Genomic DNA, 6,000 nt, shown 5'->3' on the forward strand with positions numbered 1-6,000 from the left:
TTACCAAAATATATTTAAAATAGAAAATACAGAGTGCAAAGGCCAGGTGGTGTGCATGTAGTTACTATTAAGAAATGCTCAATCCAGATAATTGACAATAATGCTCACAGAAAATAAATATAGGGTTAGCATGGGTTAATTTTCTTTTGTTAGCAGATTTTTTTAGACGTTCAGGACCCCTTGACTCTGGTAGCTGAACCATGACACATGATGTGAAGACTAACTGAACTGGTAATGTAAAAAAGGACACAAAGGACACACACACACACATGGACTAACAAGGAACAGGTGAAGTGAATGAGCAAATTAAACAAGGTGCACTAATGAAGAGAAGTGGAAAGCAAAACAGAATACACAAAGGAAAGAACTACAAACTAAGACAAAGATGAACATAACATGACAAAACTACCAAACCAAAACCCACAGATTATGACAACAACTGCTTTCTTCAATATGACAGTGACTTCACTGGACTCCAACGGCCTCCACAGTGACCAGATCTCAATCCAATAGAGCACCTTTGGGATGTGGTGGAACGGGAGGTTCTCTTCATGGATGTGCAGCCGACCAATCTGCAGCCACTGTGTGATGCTGTCATGTTTATATTGAGCAAAATCTGAGGAATGTTTTACAATGTACGCCAGGCTATTTTAATGGCAAATGGGGATCCAACCTGGTACTAGCAAGGTATACCTAATAAAGTGCACATTAGAGCAAATATTTAAGCCGCAATGAGGTAAGAGCTCATGACATCTGTCTGTTCTGTCTGCTGCCTGTTAGACAAACTGAAAATGTTCATGTGGGCACAGAGACAAAGGCCAGACTTCAGATTTTGAATAAGGAGAATGACAAAGATGAAAACAGGAAAGGGAAAAGAGAGAGAGAGACATACACAAAAAGACACAATGAAGAAACCATTCCCCTTGAAAACTACTTCAGAGGCAGAGTGGGTGAAACAAAAGCAAGCGCTGAGGGACAAACAAAATAATGAAAGCTTGGAGAATTTAGGAAAAGATGACACATTTCTTTCATTTTTCGAGAAAACGCCTGCTTATCAAGGCAACATCCAACACAATGCTGAAACGCAAATCTTTTTATTTTTTCTTTTGTTCTTGCTGCATTTGTACAGGAAATCATATGGCACATAAATCATGTGGACACTTCTTTATTTCCAATTGCATTCAACCGCCATAAGCTTTCAAGAGGAAGACAATTTGTTTTTTAAGGGGCCCATGGAAAAGAGCTTTGATGACACCCAAAAGAAAAAAGACAAAAAGAAGAACAAATGTGTTTCATTGAAGTTTTCCCCTCCCTCAAGAAGATAAAGTCAATATATTTAAAGAGAATGAGGCAGCATCTTATATCAAAACCCCAGAATGATTTTGGTTTAAGGAGATGTCACAAAGGGTGATATCTTACAGCATTCAGTCTTAAATTGAGGCATATTTTCCAGCAAATCCAGTAACAATCTTGTCTTTCTAACAAAGATTAGTTTATTCATACTATCTACCTTCCATCTCCAAGACAATCAATCATGTCTGAGTTGTAAAGGAAGGTGCAGTAGTCGCTTCGACCCAGCGAAAAGGAACTCCTATTATTTCCTTATTGCACTGACGGATGATTCCTGGATGGGATGGTAAGTGGGGTGGAGAGATATGTATAATGTAGAGGGAGAGAGAAAGATAAAGAATATAGGGGAGTGAGGTAATGGTTGGGCTGCTAATGTTTGCTTTCAGATTTGAAATAAAGCTGCTGCAGGGAGATAGGAGACAGATTGATCAATGCACAGAGAACGAGGGTTAGCTTTCTGGGTCTAAGCAGGTGATTTGTCTTTGAGCTGAAACGGAATTGAACATTCATACAGGAATAGTTATGAATATGGAACAAGGCAGTGACTTTGAAAATGTAGCATTTTAGGATGAAGAGCTTCAGTAAACCACAGAAACTGCAGGTGGGAACCGAGTGATTGAGACTGCCAGGCAACAATTTTTCAATAAATTCACAAACAAGGATTTGGGTTCATCTCCTTTGGTATTTTCTGTGCAGTGATCCTTCTTCCTCTTCCTGACTTGTCAGTATTAAAATGAAAAGGATTTAAAGAAAGAAAAGAGATACATAATTGGAAAGAGAGTGTCTTCATGTGCAATTTGTTTAAGCTTCACAAACATCTTCCTCACATCTTCGGATGTTTTTAATTGTGAGACAGATGTGTACTAGAGCACAATTTTGGTAATAGTAGTCCATGTTTTTTTTTTTTTTTTTTTTTCCCCCAGACATTTTCATTTAAATAAGAAAAAAATACCCAAAATGCAAGTTTCCTTGATCCTAAATAATTAAAAAAAAAAAAAAAAAAAAAAAAAAGCACTGAGATTTCGGAACATAGCGGGACATTGATGTGTACGCTTGTGTACACAGCAAGTATATCCTATCCCTTATTTAGTGTTCTCATCCATAATTCTGTCTGAAATAATTAAGGGCAAAATTATCAATATGCATTAATGGTGCTATCCAGCATTGCATACATCTTTTCTTGTCTGTGCATACTGATGACCACAAATATGTCTATAGTTGTGATTATCATTTAGAGCTTTTCAACCTCACCACACACTTTTCATTTCTGCTCGGAGCATCCTGAGTTTAAAAGAAAACACAAAACCCTTTAAATTTTGTGAGATCTTAGTTCACTGAGTACTTTGACAGCATCGAAACATTCACAGAGGTTACAAAAGAACGGCATCTGCAGACCTTTATGATGGGAAATTATTCTTTATACTCATGTTTGAAACTCTGTGCAGCATTTAGAACTTGCTAAGTTGATGAGATTTGTTTTGGTATTCATGCAACAGAGGTCATTGTAATGAAATGCTAAACAGACAAAGAAATCCAGAGGGGAAAGACAAGTAATCAAATAAGAGAGAGGAAGCCTATCCAAACAGAAGTTCAAACTACAGGCAGGGCAAAAGACCAGCCAATAGGAGGGTAGGTATGGCTGAAATCGAGTGTCAGTGTCAGATCAAATAAATATGGTGGTGGTAGTGTGGTGGTCTGGGGCTGTTTTGCTGCTTTAGGACCTGGAAGACTTGATGTTATAAATGAAACCATGAATTCTGCTGTCTACCAAAACAATCCTGAAGAGGAATGTCCGGCCATCTGTTTGTGACCTCAAGCTGAAATGAACTTTGGTTTTGCAGCAGAAAAATGATCCGAAAGACACGAGTAAGTCCACCTCTGAATGGCTGAAGAAAAACTAAATGAAGACTTGAATGCTATAGTCAAAGTCCTAACCTGAATCCTATTGAGATACTGTGGCATGACCTTAAAAGGGCTGTTAATGCTCAAAAACCCTCCACTGTGGCTGAATTACTACAGTTCTGTAAAGATGAGCAGGCCCAAATTCCTCCACAGTGCTGTAAAAGACTCGTTGCAAGTTATCATAAATGCTTGATTGCAGTTGTTGCTGCTAAGAGTGGCCTAACCAGTTATTAGGTATACAGGGCCATGTAGGTTTAGATCTTTTTCTTTTCTTCCTTAATAAAAACCTTCATTTAAAAACTGCATTTTGTGTTACTTGTATTGCCTTCGATTGATATTTAGATTTATTTGATTTGAAACATTTAAGTGTGACAAACATGCAAAAAAAAAAAAAAAAGAAAGAAAAGAAAGAAATCAGGAAGGGGGCAAACACTTTTTTACACCACTATACACTTATGACTAGGAAAATGAGGCCACATTTACATTTATTCAACTTATGCAACATAGATGATTAGGATCTGAATGTAGAGAGAAATAAGATGTAGAACTGAAAGTAAACCGCAAATACAAATGCAAGTATCTTCCTAATGAATGGAGCAGGATAAGGACACATAAAAACAATTAAACATCTGCTTCCATAGGATATAATTTGGATTTTATACGTCTACTTACAACATTTAATGTTAAATGTGAACCATGTCCACACGAAAGACACAAAATTTATATTTACTGAAGTTTGGGATCATTGGTAAATGTCAACAGAACAAAGACGTAAAACAACCAGTTTGCTGTTGAATCATGTCTGTCCAACCCTAAATCAGGCCTTGCCCTATGAATCAGCCATGCCCTTGTGATTCATTTCAGTTGATTTGGATCTGAAATGTCCTTCCTTCCCTTTAACGGTATCTGATCGGCTTCCTGATGTAGCTTCCTCCCACCCCTTTCCATTTGTGTAATGAAGAGCCTATTGATTACTCATCCAGACAGATGGACAGACAGATGGACACAGGAGTTGTGACAAAGACAAAAATAAACAAACAGAGGTAAGGAAGAAAGAGGGAACAGACAGATGGACCAATAGCAGGCAACTTGTGCCTTCTTCAGATATATGCAGAAAATGTAAAAATATAAATAATTCATAATTCATATCTATCAAAATATTAGCACTGTAGGACCACAAAGCTCAATCTATTGATAAATGGATCAAGTTTTAATTTTGAAATGATCAAGTTTTAATTTTGAAATGTGCCAGGCTGACTTTGGGGAAAAAACATAACTGGACAGATAATTTCTATTAGATATTGCAACGCAAATAAAAAACACGGGAGGGTGTTGAGTTTTAATATTTAATTAAGACTAAACATACTTTACTGCAATAGGGGCTTTAGTATCTGCTTCTGGACTGGAGAAACTATTTTGAAAATATATTTTTGTTGTGTGTTGGAGAAAGTAAGCTCTTTTTCTGTGTCTGCACTGGAGGAACCGAGAGTGTGTTATCAGATCTCTGTTTGTCGGATCATTTTATCTCTTTTCTCAGAGTGGATGATGTGACAGCTCAAGATTAGTTACCAGACAAATTTTGGTCTGAGTGATATTAAACAGAATAACGCAATATAAACACAAGCCTTGTAAAGATTTAAATGTAATTAAAGTAAATGGTATTACCACTAATGGCATGATAAAACTATTAGAAAATACTTTTTCTACATATAGGTATTACTTGTATATGAGCAACCCAAGAAAAATGCACTAATTCACTATCAAACACTTGCATTTAAATTCACTTCCACTGAACACATATCTTCTTTTTGTGTGGTCCTCAAACATTTAAATTGTTTGGAATTAATGGTCCCATTGCACAAACAATGAAATTAAACAAGGGCATCATCTTTTGTTTTCTTTTTCCCTTAATTGAACTGAACTAAAACTTAATTATTTATATTCACATGCAGTAGTGACATGCTCTGGAAAGTGATTGGTCAATCGGTTGTGAATTGTTGCAGTAATGCATGCTGTATGATAACACTTCCTTTCTCTCCTCTCTTCTCAAACTCTCTCAATTGATTTGACTTAGTGTGTGTGAGTTCTGCGACCAACAGCCTGGCGGCCTTGTTCCCGGTGACACTGTAGTGGGCATACTGCATTTTACACACCATGTATGACTGGGTGTTAACCGCATTTCCACTGAATGAGAGAATTACTGCCGTAGATGGACTAAGAATAGTCAATTCCATTGTCATGAGCACTGAATGTTTTACAAGAAGAAAAAAACATTTTAGTATCCAAAGGCTTGATCATAGCCCTTAATCTGTCTTTTCCCAACATACTTGCTTGAATCATGTCGTTGGATATACACATTGTGATGCCATTTCCAGTGTTTGCTTTTTAAGTAGTGTCCATCACTCGTGTTTCAAAATGACTTCCAACTTGAGTGTCCTCTGGCTTTTCAGTGGATGCCATCTTGGTTTCATACACCCTTGGTATTCCAAAACATGCGGGTAAGGTATTGCAGCAAACGAAGCTTTCATAACCAATAGAGGTAACATAATTTTAGAATGTAATTATATGCTGTTACTGCCTTAACGTCCACCAGCCCCTAGTCATTCTGTCACGTCACAATCATGCGTGCATGTTTTTCTCAAGGACACATAAGGTTAAATAAAAAGGATTTGCTGAGGGATTAAAATTATCTTGTGATCATTTTAAAAGATCCAAGTAGGCAGACATAAGAAAACAAATTTACATATC

The sequence above is a fragment of the Melanotaenia boesemani genome, chromosome 22 (genome assembly GCF_017639745.1).
Source record: "Melanotaenia boesemani isolate fMelBoe1 chromosome 22, fMelBoe1.pri, whole genome shotgun sequence".
NCBI classification, from domain to species: Eukaryota; Metazoa; Chordata; class Actinopteri; order Atheriniformes; family Melanotaeniidae; genus Melanotaenia; species Melanotaenia boesemani.